Genomic DNA, 18998 nt, shown 5'->3' on the forward strand with positions numbered 1-18998 from the left:
CCAAGGACGTTTCAGGACTGTTAAGACACTCAGTACACAATTGACAAATTAATCTGGAATATAGGCTGGAGGACCACTGAAACTTAAGACATGAGATTTTCTTTTTTTTTTTTTACTACCTGTTGCATCTAGACCACATAGTAAATTCTAAAGCTCTGTAGAAACACAGCTCATAGTATCTGAAGTATGGCTTTTTGTGAGCTGATCCCAGATTACATCACCTGGACAACTGATTTGAGCAGCCACTGAAGCCTTCCCCTGACCATCAGTCTTGATTGCTTGGTGTTCATGTCAGGCTTATACTGTAATGTGAATAATCATTCAGTGTTACATTTCCACACTTTTCTGTTTTGATGGAAATTTTGGGGCAGGATGATGGCCTGATTCTGTCACTGCAAAGACCATAGTTTTGCTTTTGCCCTAGAAGTTTATAATTTGTGCTCATTTGTTGGATCTCTGTGAAAGCAGTTAAGAAGGATGTCAGCTCCTTTTTATTTTACTAAGTGCAAGCCTTGTTACGTTTTGCTTAATCTCTGTCCATATGGTGACATATAAAACTGAAGCTTGACCATTTAAGAGTTCGGCAATAACCAACCTCCCAGCAGGGCCCCCCAGGGCAGTGTGTCAGATGGTATTAGTAGAAGAACCAAAGCAAGTGTCCCTGCTACACTGCTTGGACACATATAACCGGAGCACTCCAGAATCACAGAGTATTCTGTCTGCAACAAACTGTAAGCTCCCTTTATAGACCACAATATAGCTATCCACAGATACCCTTACAACTAAATTGTACTACAGTAGCTCTAAGAAGTAGCAGTAAAACAGTAAAGCAGTAAAACAGCATCTTTGACTGTTTCCCTGTCATAGTTTAACCCCAGCCAGCAGCTAAGCACCACACAGCTGCTCGCTCCTCCCTGCCCCCAGCAAGATGGGGGGAAGAGAATTGGAAGGGTAAAAGTGAGAAAACTCATGGGTTGAGATAAGAACAGTTTAATAGTTGAAATAAATAAATAAAAAATAATAATAATAACAATAACAACAATAATAACAACAAAGACAACAGCAATAATAATAATAATAACTGTAATGAAAAGGAAAATAATAAAGAGAGAGAAATAAAACCCAGGAAAGACAAGTGATGCAAATTAAAACAATTGCTCACCACCAATTGACCAATGCCCAGCCAGTCCCCAGGCAGCAGCTGCCAGGCCAACCTTCCCCCTAGTTTTATTGCTGACCATCGTATGGTATGGACTATCCCTTTGGTCAGTTGGGGTCAGCTGTCCCAGCTGTGTCTCCTTCCAACTTCTTGTGCACCCCTAGTCTGCTTGCTGGCAGGACAGTATGAGGAGCAGAAAAGGCCTGGACTCTGTGTAAACATTGCTCAGCAGTACCTAAAACATCCCTGTATTATCAACACTGTTCACAGCACAAATCCAAAACATAGCTCCATACTAGCTACTATGAAGAAAATTAACTCTACCCCAGCCAAAACCAGCACATTCTCCACTCTTTACTCCATACCATTTATGTCATGCTCAGGTCCCACACTATCCAATACATCCTCATTAATCACCACCCACCTTCCCATCCTTTGATACAAAACACATATTTCATTCCCTTAGTCTATGGACCACCCCTGTGAAATGTCTGTAGAACGTCCACAAATGCCCACAAAATATCCATTGAGTTAATTCAGTCCATGACTTTGGGCTCCATCTGTTCTGGTAGTCACTCAGGAGAGGAGATGTGGTGTGTTGTGTGGAATTACTGGACACCAAAGCCAGTTCAGTTCAGTCCCTGCTGCACAGGCACTGCTTCTTGTAAGGCTTCTCCTCCGTTGGCTCAGGTGGTTCCTGCTGTAGTAATTCCTGTAACATGCAACTCAAATAATGGTTTAAAATTTAAAGGTATATCATGATAGTCTCCACCCTGGTCCCTTTGGGCCAGGTTATAGGGTTTAACATTTCAGTTAATTCCTCCCTGTGCTCCTAGCCTGGCTAACAACAAGGGCTTCCTGCTATAGTAATTCCCATAACATGCAACTCAAATCAGGGATTATTTTCATCCAGGATTAAATCCCCCTAACATACACATTGAACTCCCTCACCTTTTTGCATTACCGACCAAATGCACCCACGTCCTTGAGCAAAAACAATCCCACAAATAGGTTTACCCTTTCTTGAGGAAGGAATAACCCAAACTGGCTTCCCCAAAAAGTTCCCTACTATGTACTATAGGGACCTTATCTCCTTCCACAGTGCACAGGAGTTTTGATTTGGAAGGGCCAGGTCAACTGGCATATCTTCTAGTGTTAACTAGCCAAGTGGCTTCTGCTAAATATGTATTCCAATGCTTGAATGTCCCAGCACCCATTGCTCTCGGTGTAGTTTTAACAGTCCAATGTATCATTCAATTTTCCCGGAGGCTGGTGACATGGTACACCCAGTCAATGCCATGCTCCTTGGCCCAGGTATTTATGAGGTTGTTTCAGAAATTAGTCCCATTGTCTAATTCAATTCTTTTAGGGGTGCTGTGTTGCTGTAAAACTTGCTTTTCAAGGCCCAAGATAGTATTCCAGGCAGTCGCATGGGTCACAAGGTATGTTTCCAACCATGCAGTAGTCGTTTCCACCATTGTAAGCACAGCGTGCTTGCCATGGCGGGTTCATTGTAGTGTGATATAATCCATCTGCTGGTCTTCCCCATATTGATATTTCAGCCATCATACTCTATACCTAAAAGGCTTTAGCCGCTTAGCTTATGCGATTATGGCACACATTTGACATTCATGGATTACCTGTGCAATGGCATCGATAGTCAAGTCCACCCCTCAATCACGAGCCAATCTGTATGTTGCATCCCTTCTTAAATGTTCTTATGTGTCATGGAGCCGTTGAGCTATAAATAGCTCACCCTTATGTTCCCAATCCAGATCCACCTGAGCTACTTCAATTCTAGCACCCTGGTCCACCTGTTCACTTTTTGATGTTCTTCAGTGCCACAACACTTGTGTATGTGAGCACCTATGTGACATACCTTTACAACCAAGTTCTCTACCTGGGCAGTAATATCTTACAATAATTCAGCAGCCCAGATGGGTTTGCCTCAGCACTGCCAGTTGCTCTGCTTCCATTGCTGTAGCCACCCCCACAGAGCATTTGCCACCATCCATGAGTCAGTTAACAGATACAGTACTGGCCATTTTTCTCATTCAGCAATATCTAAAGCCAGCTGGATGGCTTTCACCTCCTCTGCAAACTGACTCAATTCACCTTCTCCTTCAGCAGTTTCTGCAACTTGTTGTATAGGACTCCACACAGTAGCTTTTTACCATCAATGTTTTCCCACAATACACTAGGAACAGGGCATATTGCTTTTAATTTTCTGGTAATTTATTATACAGAGGGGCCTCTTCAGCATGGGTTACTTCCTCTGGTGATGCTCCGAAATTTTGGCCCTCTGGCCAGCCCACGATCGCTTCCATGATTCCAGGCTTGGGGTTTCCCATTCGAGCTTGTTACATTATCAGCATGACCCACTTACTCCATGTAGCATCAGTTGCATGATACAGAGAGGAGGTCCTCCCTTTGAACATCCAGCTGAGCACAGGCATTGGAGGTATGAAAAAGAGCTGTGCTTCAGTACCAACCATTTCTGAAGCAGCTTGAATTCCTTCCTATGCTGCTAGTATTTTTCAGTTGGAGTGTAATGGGCTTCAGATCCCCTATATCCCCATCACTGAAACCCTAGAGGTCAACCTCAGGTGTGCCCTGGTACTTTCTGCCAGAGGCTTCAGGTGGGGCTGTTATCCATGGCTGAGATGTAAAGCACATTTTTCATATCTTGTCCTGTCCAGACTGGCCCAAGTGCTATTGCATGAACTATTTTCCAGGCAAAACATCGCTAATCACTTCAGAGCACAGCAAACTGCAAAAGCCAACAACAATCTTTAACATGAACAGAAAAATAAAGAGCATGGCACAGATTAGATAAACTGATATTGAGAACAGATGAATCAATATCATGACCCACAACTGTTAACAGATATAAATCCTTCCTAATACGCTTTGGTCAATCTGTTGTTATCTCAAACCCTACGGCCCCACAATTGGCTCCTAAAAGGACTGTCATGTTTAACCCCAGCCAGCAACTAAGCACCACACAGCCACTCACTCACTCCCCACCCCCAGCAAGATGGGGGGAAGAGAATTGGAAGGGTAAAAGTGAGAAAACTCATGGGTTGAGATAAGAACAGTTTAATAGTTGAAATAAAATAAAAATAACAATAATAATAATAACTGTAATGAAAAGGAAAATAATAAAGAGAGAGAAATAAAACCCAGGAAAGACAAGTGATGCAAATTAAAACAATTGCTCACCACCAATTGACCAATGCCCAGCCAGTCCCCAGGCAGCAGCTGCCAGGCCAACCTTCCCCCTAGTTTTATTGCTGACCATCGTATGGTATGGACTATCCCTTTGGTCAGTTGGGGTCAGCTGTCCCAGCTGTGTCTCCTTCCAACTTCTTGTGCACCCCTAGTCTGCTTGCTGGCAGGACAGTATGAGGAGCAGAAAAGGCCTGGACTCTGTGTAAACATTGCTCAGCAGTACCTAAAACATCCCTGTATTATCAACACTGTTCACAGCACAAATCCAAAACATAGCTCCATACTAGCTACTATGAAGAAAATTAACTCTACCCCAGCCGAAACCAACACATTCCCCTATTAAATTCTGTTTTCTGACAGGATGTAAAGCTGCCAGTGTAATGCCAGATACACCTCACTGTGTACTACTACTCCTACACAAAACTAAGTTTCTTTATGCTATTGAGGTCGCACAAAGCAGATACAGTAGGGACTGTGCTCTGTCCCTTTTTGAAGCATCTCTGGTGCTATTTATGCAATAAACTATATTTGGTACCTCATTACTGATAAAAGTAGAAGCATCACCCATCAGCTGCAAAGAGATTTTCCTTGGCATACCTCAGAGGCTGAATTTGATCCAGTACTTCTGAGACATTGGGCATAAAGTGTTTTTCCACTGATGTTCTTTGATTTGCAAAAAAACCCCACTATAGGATGTGTAGTGTGCAAATAGACTTTGCACTCTACTGTAACTATCAGTAATGGTATGCAGGCTACAATTTAAGGAGAACTATTAGCTTTCTGAGATGTTAAATTACTGCAGAGCATGCAATAATAATAATATGGGAAAAGACAGCACCCTAGTGGGTTGAAACAAAGAACACTGTGCAGCCTGATCGTACGCAGCCTCTATAACAACAGTTCTTTTTCACACAAAAAATTTCCTTCCTGGGGAGCATGGTTGTTATACACTGACACTGTATTCTTCTTGCACAATGGCCTTGATTCAGTGAAGTACCTTATTCACACACAAGTCTCCAAGCAATTGAGCAGTCTCACCTGAGTTAATACAGCTGTTCACGAGCTCAAAGTTAGGTCCATCCTTAAGACTTTACCTGAATGTAGCCTCTACTATTCAGTTGGCTTTCACATTTTCTGACACAAGGAGTTGGGTCTACTTCAATTTCATTTTTCTGTTGTGGCTTAATCTTTTTTTTTTTTACTTTTTAACTGATCTTGCTTATGTTTTAGATCTTCAAAGTAAAGTATTTAATACAGGGTTTTTTTAGTTTAGTGCTGTCAGTGCCAGGACTTTTCCCGTTTTTTAGCAATATTTACAACTAAGCTGAGTACATTGACCATCCCATTGTTTGACAAGTGGCTGAAAAGTGGAGTAGAAAGAAATCTGTATTTTGTGAAATTCTCCTGTGCTTATTTAGACCAGGAAAAGAAGCCAATCCCAGATTAAAACCAAGGTCAAAATTAAATATTTTAACCACAAAAGAAGAGACAGATAAATGGCATAATCTAGAAATATACTTCCAAGGTAGTCTAACCCATTGGTATATAATGACTTGCAATCTTGGCCATGCTAAGCTTGTGTCTTTCATTTAAATACTGCTGGGGTGATCCCATATTTTATTGAGTTCCCTGTCCTTTAATAACATTAAAAGAAGTGAATGGCCAAAAAGACAAAACAGGAAGCATTAGAAACTAATAATCAACCCATCAACTTAGCTTTCTATTTGTGCCTTAAGAATAATTTATGCTTTTTTTAAAAAAAAAATCCATACCAACATAAAGTGGATATATTTCGCAGATGAGAGGTGAGAACCTTAGGTATCCTTCTCTGACGTAAAGGTCTTTGGCCACAAGGTTAGAGAGCAAGATAATGTCTTCTAGATCATGAATGAAAAGAAAATTGAAGGCTTACTGCCTTGAAGAAAAAGTCTGCATGTAGAACAGAGCTCCTGCTATAGTATCAACAGTAACAATATAGAACAGGCTGTGTCTTTCAAATGAATGGTGCGTTTAGCAAAATAATTTAACAACTGTCCTCTTGTTTGCACAGAAATAAATAAGGTCCAGTTTTATATTGCAATAGCTAGCCAACAACACTCTGGCTTTCAGGGGAGCATATTACAGCAGTGCTTTTGCCCATTTCTGTTCCCTTCCCTCAATATCCTGGCAAACTGGTTTGTTAACTGTAGCCCTCACATACTGGTGAATTCTCAGATGATGTTGGCAAGTGGTCAGTGCTCTTGGCTTCATTAAAAAAACACTGTACCTTGTCTACACAAATTAGTTGGAAGAAACTTCTGGATTTTATTCCCTGGTCTTTCTTCCAGTAGACTTACATTTTATCAGTCAGGAAAGAGTATTGCAACCTTCATAGACATTTGTAACTAGCCTTACTTCCCATCTCAATGCCTGACTAAATATCTACAGATATCAATACTTTTGTATTGTCATATCTAATGTAGATCAATATTGAATTAATATTATCTGCTAAAAGCTCTCTTCAGTGATATGAAACTTTCTGATATTTTTGGCTACTCATTTGCTTTTGTTGATCTCACTTTTTCAGCAAACTGAATATTCTTTTTGTCTGCCTATTTTGCTTTGGAACTGTTATAAATGTTGCCAAGGGACCTTGACCTTTACCATAGGAGATGAATGTTTCATAGATGAGACTACTTTGAAAATATGGGACTTGTAGAGTTGTGATTAGGTGCATAATATGAGCACCACAATTGGCAATGCATTGTACAGAGAAATAGCAGACTTCCATGATTTAACAAGAATTGTGCAAATATGCAGCCCTCAACACCATTTATGAATTAATCAAGTGCACAAGCACCTCTTATGAGGACTTCATATCAAGTAAGGAACTCGCCTAGGGACACAATACTAAAAGACCCCTACAAAACTCATTAATAGAAATTACATCTTCCAATTTTTAATTTAAATATATAATAGAAAAAGAAACAAGCTGTATCAACTTAACACTCGACTTGAATTAGAGATAATATAATGCGGGAATTACAAAAGTTTGAAAAATGCTGAATAAATACATATTTTATATTTAGATAGCACCATTCCACCAAGACATTTCAAAAAGCAATTTTGACACTGATGCAAATATTGTTTTGTCAGGCACTTATTTTGGGTACAAAAGGCTTCATTTTGTTGTCATTACTGACACATACTTTTCTCAGGAAGCACAATATGCTCCAATAAAAATGAGGGAATGGTTAAGTAGGACAGGTCCGTTGTGACTCAGCTGCCTGCACATCCAGTTCTTATACAAGGGGGGAGCAAGGAGTTTAGCTTAACCTTTAAAACAGGAGCAAAATTAGGTAAAGTTGTGTGAAGTCACTATATTTTTACCTGGCTATTATGGAAGTACTTTTAAATGCTATCAGGCAGTTCAGATAATATAAAAATTCCAATACTGCCTTCGACTCGAGTCAAGGGTACACTTAAAGAGTTATTAGCACCCAGCAAAGTGTGTTAAGTCTGACATTCATGATGTCTCAGTTATTAAATAGATACTAGTACACGTACTGATTTTCTTATAAAACTTAATAATGATAATGACCTTTCCATTTAGAATCAGGCTTTCAATGTTGAAAACACCAGCAGATTTATAGAATTTAATGCTAGACGCAAATTACAGATCATTGTCAGTTTTTCACATATACAGAATTTGAAATGTATTTTTCACTTTTCGTCTTGAACATTCATGTGTCATAATGACCATCAAATGTATATATTTCTATGCATAGCTAACATAATCGATGTTACACTCAATTTATCATTTGATTTAGTGCTCCTCTGCACCAGTGCATTATTCCACTGAGATGATCTGCGCACTGTAGTGCCTCTTAATGTTAAAAAAGATTTTTAAAAATTGTGCCAGGGACTCTGCTGCTGTTACTAAACAACAGAAGTGATGTTTTGTGTGGCAAAACATCATCCTCAGACAGATGACTATAGTATATAAATTATTTTGGGCAAAGAGTGAAAGCAGATACTGAGGCTGTTGTTTTGCCACTCAGTGTTTTAACATTACTGTAGGGATTTTTTTTTTAGGTACAGTGAATGGCAATAAGATAGGCTCGTAAAGAAAATGCCAGACATTGCTAAATACTGAAAATAATTCAACCTGGCGTGCTCAGTCAAAATTACTGCATTTCAAGGACCAGGTTTTCATCTACTGAAAAAACAATGCATTTCCACTGATTTCAATACGGCTACGCCAGCTTACATGAGCCCAGGATCTAGCCCATTTCAATAATGAATGAGAATAAGTCCAAAGGGGATTACAGCAGCTGAGAATTTGACCCCTGACTCTCTGCTACACAGAGAAGAAAAGGCATCATTCTTAGAATACTTAATATATTTTCTTATGCACGAACCAGGGGTTATTTATAAAACAAACAAGCAAGACTCTGTGCTTCAGCAGAGATGATTATAAGCAACAATGAATATGATGAAGGGAGACCGTATTTCTTTTTTTTTTGTTTTGTTTTTTTACCCAGTAAGTCCTTTTCCCCAAACCTCTGTGCTATGCTTCATATACCTTAATAACCCCTGTGCTGCTGATTAGCCACCACATCCATGTCTGATTTAGACTCAGTTATCTGAGGGGGTCAAGTTATATGAGGAACTATTTTTGAATACTGGTACCATTAAAGGGTGAAATTTATGTGAGTTCAAGGTTATTTATGTGCAAAATAATAATTCCTGCAAAGTTATCTGTAACAACTTCGGAAGTCCCTACTTAACGCTGGTGATTTTAGGGCAGACTTTAAGGGTGGAAATTATCCACCTAACTTCAGGTGGGATCTGAATTAATCTGAACTTGTCCCAGGGTGCAATGGCAGGGGAGAATTCATTTCACTTACCTGAGACCTCTACCCAAGGATTACATTAATTGCAGGCCAGAAGTGCCGGTTTCTCTCCACTGACTATAAAGGAAGCCAAAGAGGACCTGCACAGATGCAGATGTCAATATTTGTCAAATTCCAACCTAACTTCTTCTTTCCCTGCAAAAAGGAAAATTCCCTCATCTCCCCCCGGATGACCCTATCTTAAAGGACTGAATCCTACAGGATACTCTGTGATATTCTTTTTAACAGCATTTATTCTCAATTGCTTTAAGATCAAGAGTCAAAGATGAAAGATGCTTGCTATAGATTGGGCAAGATTTCTGAGGAAGGGGTAAAGAGATAAAAGGGTGAAAAATGTTGTCTCAGGAACTGGATAATACCATGCCAGCTATTTCCTCTTGTGGAGAAGACAGAGCTTGTCATTTGGTTCCCACAGGGAGCTCACAAAGCAAATTTTCCTTGTTCTGCCCACAAATTTTCTGAACAATGAGTACCTACTCCAGGAATTAAAGCTTATACCTCATTCACATAATGTAACGTTAACACAAGAAGAAAGAAAGGTTCCACGAAAGTGATTCTGAAAGATCGGAGCTTTTTCTTCCCAGACACAGCACCTCAAATGGCTATTAAATCACCTAATACCAGGCAGTGAAATGAATGGCATCCTTCCCCTTTCTGAAAAACAACACGCTGGTGTACTATGCTTAGCTATCATTTTCTGATCCAGAAATTTTAAGTCTGCATGTGATCCTAGTCTCAAAGCAACCAGGTCAGCTAAAAGCTTGCAAAACTGTGTTTCTTGAGCATGTTCATATAATTACATGAAAAATAAGAGTTAAGATTTTTTTTGGGGGAAAAAACCCTTAACACACTAACACAGTGAATGTAAGAAGAGAAGCACAGTTAATACTTTGACTTAAAGTAACTGGAGAGTGTAAAAATACTGAATTTGTTATCTTTGAGGAGCCAATTTTTCTTTGGCTTTACAAAGAAACATGTGAGTTCTCTTTTTACAGACACTGGAAACTGCTAAGCAGTAACAGGCAGGAGTGGTTTACACAGTGATTGATATTAGCCAATTTTACAAAAATATGAGGGTATTACTTGTGCTGTACTCGATCTAATTATTTTTATTATTTTACCATGGCTGTCGTGAAACTCAGTCCCAAAATTCCAGATCTGGATTAACTGTCCCATGAAATTTATAAGGGAAACAATTTATGGTGGGTTTTTGGTTAGTTAAAACCAGAAATGTATTTAGAACAAAATCCCAGTTTTGAACACTGCTGGACAGGTGGGAAATTTGATTGTGGATGCCAGCTTATGGCCAGGATTTTTAATACATCAGAATAACTGCGTAAAAGAACACTTCAGTGACTTTATTGCTGCATTTTTGCAGAACATACTCATTTTGAAAATATTACATTTAAGTACTAACCATCTCTGAGGAACTAATATGTTTATTATCAATGGGTTTGTATAATTAATGCAGAGTCGGTCTTTAATATTAAAGAAAGAAGGTAGCCTAAACTTAGGAATTCAAAGTTAAAGACGACATTCTACGTTCAATTCGTCCTCTGGTGCCTTGTTATTGAAGAACATATAATGCTAACATCACACACAGATCTGAGGCTCCACCGTTACCTAAGCACAACAGGGTAAGCTAACGACAGTGTGTCAGGCTTTTGTTGGTCCGTGTCACAACCTTAACGTTACTTTGTGAGAAGAACTGCTGTCAGGGCATTTCAAGTTGCTTTTGAAATAGAGCCAAGAATGAGGAGGCCCCACTGTCCAATTGCCTTTCCAGTATTAACAAACTATACAGGGGGAAAAAAAAATGGAGACATTGCTCAGTTTGCATCTCAGTGCATGAAAAATCCTAAAGTGTTGCAGGGACAATTGATTATCCAGAGGGTACTACACCATTTCTGACTGAAAAAAGCCCTTTCTGGCATCCTACTGGTTATCTATATGAAGATTTCTTTTGTATTTTTCTTTCAACAACTGAGAAATGAACAAGGGGTAGAAAATGAGGTTATGGGGAAAAAAATCAGGAGAAAACAGTATTTTGTAAGATTGTTAAGGTTTTCAGCCCCTGGTCTAGGGATAACCTTTTTGTCTTCTCGGCAGTTCTCATCATATAACCTACAACAAATGTTTAAATATTTTTTCATTTTTTCTTTAGGGACCTTGTTGCAATAAACCACACTCCATATTCTAAAAGTGTACTGTCTGAATGAGAGCAAAATGGCCTTAAATGTTTTTAGGGAGGTGTTAATTATCCAATAGAAGTTCTACAACCTTTGTTGTGATTCATGAGTCTTTGTCACAATAAACCACTAAAACTTAGAAACAATAACATTGGAATAGTTTTTCCCATGATGGGACTGTTCACATGGTTAAAGAGCAGTTCATACTTAAGTGATATGTTGGTCTGAAGCTTTCAATGTACAGTTATTTATTGACATCTAAACTATAAAACTGTTGAAGGTGCCTTTTTAACTGCACACGACAATTTACAGATGGGTATAGGTTTCATTGTTTTGGTGAGTCATAGCATATATTTAAATAAATTAAAAAACAGAAGTCTAGCAGCCAGTCAAACAACATGCAGATTATTTGTTAAAACATGGTATGCATACAGTAACTAATTCCATAGTATATAGTATATAAATATCCTTAGTTCCGAGGTTCTTTTCAGAAGGGTTCAAGCCATGACTTGGCCAGGCTGGGCAGAGTTTGCTCTGTAGCACACGGGCTACACAGTTGTGGAAAAAGTATCTGGGACACTAGTGAATTAAAATGGTCTTTAGAAACTTAGGCAACTGTTCCCATCATTATTTTAGCATGTTTAATTATAACTGTACCATACAGTATAACCTAAAAGTTAAAGATACAGCCCTCAGTACATGGAGAATTTAGTGTTTATCTAGAAACCTGTTATTTTAATGGTGGGAACTGTCACTCGTATTTCTAAAGCAAGATCAATCTAAAATACAAGCAGCACTTACCTTATATTTTTGCAATTGACAGTGTGATGATATAACCATTGAAATGAACAGTTGGAAGTGCCTCATTCTGGACATCAGCACATAGCTCTAACTTACTCTGTATCACATCAAGCCAATGTCAAATGTGTTGCATACTTCCTATTGCTTAGATGAGTAAACAGGTAAGAATATATTCCTTTATACAGATATGTATATGTAAACATAAATATGTACATGCACAAAAGGAAGGCAAAAGTAGATGCCTCTGGAGGACACAGCACTACATCTTACTTTTAGTGGTTTCCCAGGACAAGATGATGTGTAATTCAAAACAAGTGTCACAAATCATAGAATTCAATTGCTAAATAACCCTTTTACCCTCAAAAACGCATAAAACAGATTGTCTCTATTGGGTAGAATAAAAGATTGATTGTCATGTGTGATTAATCTGGACATTCGAAAAAGTTTCATATGATAATCCTGCAGTTTAGTTTGACAAGAGTGAGGATTAGACCATTTTACAATCATCACAAAGCGTATTCAGTTTTCAGGGCCCAAGTATAGCAGTGAGTTGCAAGTCAGTTTAATTCTGTGCTGCAGAACAAAGGGCAATTTCTGCTGAACACTTCTCAATGGATATGTAGATGAGAGATGAGATGCAATGTTGCTGAAATATTCAGAAGCTGATACCCATACCAAGAGAAATTCTGTAATGTAAAACATATCACTGCTTTTTTTTTTTTTTTTTAATTTCTTGCTCTGGGGTTTCTACCTCAATAAATTGCCTCCTTGACTGCCAGCTTGTGGAAAATCCTTGGGTTTGCTTGGCTTCCCAGCTGCATAGGCTATTCCCAGTCTCTTAGCCATAAATAAAAAGAGTTGCCTGTAGCTCAACCTAGCCTGATTGACACACATGGCAATTGATTAACTACAAGTGACATCAGGGGACTGCCATCAAATACGGCCTTTTTTCTAAGTTCCTAATGAAATGATGGACTCTCCCCTTCAGGGCAGAATCATCCATTAGGCCCATGTGGACTGAGCTGAAGGCTCCATAGGTTCCTACATATCAACGTAATAACCTTAAGGTTCTTACATGGCAACGGCAGAGACTTCTCTAGGAGAGGAATGTTTTAAAGAAATTACCATCTTTGTCTTACTTAGAAGAGCAATTTGGAAGTGGTTGTGTTGGCAGCTGTCTACCTTCCTTCTGACACTTCTGCTCCTCCGTTCAAATTTCTTTGTGCAGAATTGTTCTGCCCACCAAAAGTGACAGTCCAATGAGAACACTTTCCACATCTGTAGTATCTTCTCTCAGAAGAGCTTCATAAGATGCTTTACAAAATGCAGTGAATTTACCATTGCAGTATGCTTTCATGCTCCACTAGGAAAGCAGAAGGGGCAAAAGGAGTTCAATGACAGGCTCTGCTGGCAGAAAAGCTGAATATGGTCTGATAATCGCAAGCTACCGAGTTAAAATAGTTTAAAAGTGACTGCTGGAAATTTCCACAAATCTGCTGAGACGTAATTGTAATTTCCATGAGCATTCCTAGTCTCTTGCAAAGCGGATAAAATAGATCACGTTAAATTTGGGGGTCAGTGCTAAACAGAGTCAGCTGATACATGGTAGAAACTTAAAGGTATGGAGGAAAGTCAGGTTCAGGAGGCTTCACACACTAATATATCCACTGAGAATTTCCATTGAACTGCATCCTGTGAGAGTGACAGCCATCTTCCCTGTAAATAACTGAGTTAGCCTTTCATAAACATTCAGGAGGCCACATATTGACACATATGGTAAAACAATTTAGTAATAATGTCAACTGATGTTGATTTTATTTTGAGGGATTTTTTTCTGAAGGCCCAGAAAAAGCTTTGTGTACTTGAAACCTCTCAGTTTTTTCCAGCAACAAGTGTTATAAAATCTCTGTTTGCCAAGTTTGGCTCTTTAAAAACAACTGTGTGGTTGTGGGCTGTTGAAATGAAGTCTGTTATGTTCTTTTCCCCATATGTGCTACCTGGGTGACCTCTGTACTGAGACCATGTTGCAAGTATATCAGGGACTTCTCAAGTCTGAGAAGCTTGATGAACAAATTCCTCAGAGGTTGCTGTAATGACAGGTTTTTCATTCAGCATTACTACAAGTACTCACGGCAGGATGGACTTGCCTCCCACATCTCTGCGTATGTTTCTGTAAAGAGAAAAAGGATTAAGATAAAGGATTGTCACCATCACTAGCTATGCAGAACTGGTATTCTTACTATAGAAGTAAGAATAGTGAAGAGCTGTTCTTCAGAATAGTAGAACTGTAATTTTATTCTTATTTTTTGTTCAACAAAAGCAAGCGTAGGGTCCTGCACCTGGGGAGGAACAACCCAATGCACCAGTGCACTTTGGCGGCTGATCTACTGGAAAGCAGCTCTGCTGAGAAGGACCTGGAAGTGCTGGTGGACAACAAGCTGACCCTGAGCCAGCAACGTGCCCTTGTGGCCAAGAAGGCCAACAACATCCTGGCCTGCATTAGAAGGAGTGTGGTCAGCAGATCGGGAGAGGTTATCCTCCCCCTTTACTCTGCCCTAGTGAGACCACATTTGGAGCACTGTGTCCACATGATCTCCAGAGGTCCCTCCCAACCCCTACCATTCTGTGATTCGGTGATTCTGTGGTACAGTAGAGACAGATTTTCAAAACCAGGCCTGAGAATAGGTGAAAATGTTTGTTGGCCTGTAATATTTTATAGGTAGGTCTATATTGTCTGAGTTGTTAAGGACCTCCAATATTTTGCCAAGTATCTGTAAAAAAGAACAGGGGAGCTAAGTCCTCCTCCTGGCCCTCTCTGACCCTGCTTTCTAATAACTATATTTTCTTCAAAAAATGAAAAGTAACTTGAGTACCAGAAGGACATTTGTGTTAGATAAGCCTAAATGTAGCCAACGCAGTTATTCTTCCCTGTTTTACCTTGGGGTACACCTGTTTCTGTCAACATAACAGCTTCTTCAATCTATTCATCACCCTTTTTTCTCTTGTTTGAAGACAAACCTCAAAGAAATTCATCTTAACTAACACTGGCCATGTAAAAGTTGGGCATGTATTCTAAGCCACTCAACAGTGACATAAATGTCTTGTGTGCTTAGATTCTTAGTCAGACATTTAACTTCCAGCTTGATTTTAGTCACTTATGCATAGTCAAGGGCTTCTGTCATCATTAAATCCTTAAAAATCTATCTTTTCCTTGACACTCCTATTCTTGAATGCCAGAGGTCAAGGCCCATGAAACTAGTCCTGTCCCTCTGCACAGATCCATGTGCACAAATTGGATCAAGTCTTTACCCTCTAATAGACCAAATTCACCTTCAAATTCAAGTTGTGTGTGGAAAAAAAAAAGGCCAGGGCTTTGCTTCAAAATCCTGATGCTGAATATTGTCCTGCTCATGGACCAGATGGAAGATGCTGCAGGAAGGAGTCTTACTTTGGCAGTGATGGTCCTGCCCTCTGCAATTCTCATCCCAGATTTCCCATTGGCAAGAGTAGGGAATACACTCCCAAACATTTGGATCACTGTTTTTTCCTGGTTTGGCAGTCCCTAGATAGATGCTGGATGTATAATTCAGTGCGTGTTTGAATAGCAGCTTGAGAGCGTGTTCTGCATTTTCCTGTTCAATGTGCAATTTAGACAAAATGTCTTCAGCAATTGGAGGGGATAGTGGCAAACAGAGAAAGTCTTGGACCACATTTCACAGGAGAGAGCTGCTTTCCTGGGAATCAGAAAGCTGGGGTGCGAGCCCATATCACCTCTATTATTATCATTATTATTATTATTATTATTATTGCTTACTCAGAACAGTTGTATAAATGTTGAGGGAAACAAAAACATCAGTGTGAGAGTTTTCATAGACTTCAGTGAAGTCAAGATTTTCAAGTAAACACATACTGCAAAAAGCCAGACTTAGAGAGATTATCACTAGTCTGTATGTATTCATTTTCCCCCTAACAAGGATACCAATCTCTTTCAAGAATCCTAATTGTTCCTACTCAGAAGCCATTAAAAATTATATGTTGTATTATATTGAGAGTTCATCTAATTTAAATGTGAAAATTTTGTAAACATCAGTATTATATTATGTTCTGTTCATTCATTTGATTCTCTAGTACATTAGAGGGGGAAAATATACATGCATTGCATTTTGGAGATTTTATTTTAAGGGCAGCTTTAATGAATTCTTAATTACATTATTCAAAAGATCCATTATTCAGCATTCATCTCACTTCTAAATGAAAGTCTTTACCTGACATGTGAATGAAATGAGTCTAAATGCTTTCCATGCCACCTAGGGATTCGTAATAGACTTCTTGCTGAATGGCAGCAGCAGGTTTTCTTTCTGTTTTAAATATTTGTGGATGGTTTGTAGAGATGGACAGGTATGAAATACTCAGCTGTCCCAAGGATCAGTGTACCTTCTAGGTGCACTCAGCCTCACCTGATGTAATGCAGCCACAATGGTTCAGGCAGGTGAAAGAGATAAAGGCTAGAGAGAAAAACATTCATAATATTTCAAAGGTTTTCATATATATTGATTTTATTTTGGATGGAAAAAGCTTACAGCCCCTTGATAAAGATTTTAATTTTTTTATGGTTTACTGTGAAAAAAGGTGGTGAACATTGTAAAAGGAATTGAGATCTGTTTTTCCAAAAGGGTAACTTGTTACTTTTCTCATTCCCCATTCATTTCAGTAGGACTAATATCTGGCATTAAATTTGGAAAAGAGCTTAAGAGCTCAAAATACTATACTGCATTTCAGCAGTGTAGTCAGCAGCTTGAAATGAGTACACGCGTGGCTGATCAGGATTATACTGTCATTACATACATTGGGCCAAATTCCTCCATCACTCAGTCCACTCCTGATCCCGGGAAGAAACTGGATCATACGCGAGGGCTACTTGCTCCAGACCGAGTCTATATAACAGAGCGCTTCCCATCTCCTAGAAGCACAGAGGTGGTTTAAGAGGGTAAGGTTATATAGCTATATTTAAAACCCTGGGAACATCTTTCTTTAAAAACACATTTATTGGTTTCACTGAGACTTTTGCCTACATAAGGGCTGCAGAATTTTCATCACAGAAACTACCTGAAAAAAATTCTAATTACCTGAAAAAAAATCCTTCTACTGTTTCGCCAGAAAATGTTAAATATGACATTAATACCAGGGAAATGTGCATACTGTATGCCTGTGACTGATTATTTGCCTATCTGTTAATTCTAAATATAAAAATATTTATTTTGGAAAGAACATTATTTAGAATGTTGAAGTTATCGCTGACTGGATACCACACTATAATCTCAATTCCTTGTGAAAGGATTGAAATATTCATCTCCAATAGATTAAGATTGTCTGTTTCATTTGCACTAAAAAGATGACAGACTTTCTTGTTTCAGATTAACATGCCATAGATAAATTATTATATACATTCTGTTCTTAGCTATCTATGTTTTATAGAACCACTTCCGCAAAAGAATGCATATTAAAATACTTTCTGAATGCTTTTACAGTCTTTAGATCAATTTTTTAAAGTACATTTCTTAAACTACATTTTGTTGCTTTTCATACATATAGATGGAGCTTTGCCAGTGTCAGGGCATTGGTGGATGTATCATGACCTTTCACCCTACCTGATTATGAAGATGACTGTGAAATTTAATATGCTGCTTTAATTCCAGACCATTATTTAAGGCTCAGTACTGGAAGGTGCTGAGCATGTCTCATAAAGTGTCCAGCTTTACCAATTCCCACTGGCTGTCTTGCTTAGCACCGTGCAGGACTGCGTTAATAATACAAAACCCACATCGCTTGTGTGATGCAGTCAGGCATTGGTTAACGAAGCAGCCGCAATATCAAGCAGGCTGAACAACCTACTGATAAAAAAAGCAACATTTTCGAATGCCTAAGAATTCTCAGATGAAAAACCACATTATCCACTCTTCTGATGGGCAAAATGTATGAGTGCTGTTCACAGGGACTCCCATTCACCCAGCCTAAAACTCCCCTCTCTAGGAGTGATTGAAGTGCACCCTTGAGGACTCACATCACATTGTGTATCCTGTGCAGAAGAGATCCTTCAGCACGGACCAACAACTGACCCAGCCTTTGTAGCTGATTTCTCCATATGTAAAGTGCTGGTTTTGTCCTGGTAAAACTAAAAATCCACATAAATTACCATGTGGAAAATAACAAAATGAAACAAATACTTCTAGTGGCACTTGCGATGCACTAAGGTATGTGTATTAAGTCACCACTTCCAGATTTTATTTGTCTTTTTTGTTGTTTCCCCCCTTACCCCATTTACCCAGCCAGCAATTCAGTTCTGCAGGTTTATTTTTGTGCATATTTTTAAGGAAAATGAAATCTCAAATCCTCTTTAAAGGTTCTGGAAGGAGACACATCCAATTATCAAAACATTAAAATATGAGCAACCTTTCCAGGGTGAAATATATTTCCCAAAAGGCAGGCCCCAATGAACATACACTAAGCTTCAATGTATAACAGGTACACTGAAAAATGAAAAGGTGTCAGTCCTGCAAAGCGTCAGACCAGGCAAAAATCTCCCTAAACTCACTGAATTGTATCCCCTATTAGTTTAATGGAAATCATCCAGGGCTACTGTTACCCATAATACTTAGGCTGCAGCCCACTGCGTCTCACAATCTTTAACGTATTTATTTCAGCAATGCTTCAGAAAACTATGGG

General features: G+C 39.0%; 1 long non-coding RNA gene across 1 annotated transcript in view; it reads right to left on the reverse strand.

The window, feature by feature from the left end:
* Positions 1 to 657: 657 nt before the first annotated feature.
* LOC142051705 (uncharacterized) overlaps positions 658 to 18998 on the reverse strand; it is a 51179-nt gene continuing 32838 nt past the window's right edge. The window contains exon 6 of the long non-coding RNA XR_012658593.1: positions 658 to 14445. This is a non-coding gene — a long non-coding RNA (uncharacterized LOC142051705). The remainder of the gene's footprint in view (positions 14446 to 18998) is intronic.

This window comes from Phalacrocorax aristotelis, chromosome 1, assembly GCF_949628215.1.
Source record: "Phalacrocorax aristotelis chromosome 1, bGulAri2.1, whole genome shotgun sequence".
Lineage (NCBI taxonomy): Eukaryota > Metazoa > Chordata > Aves > Suliformes > Phalacrocoracidae > Phalacrocorax > Phalacrocorax aristotelis.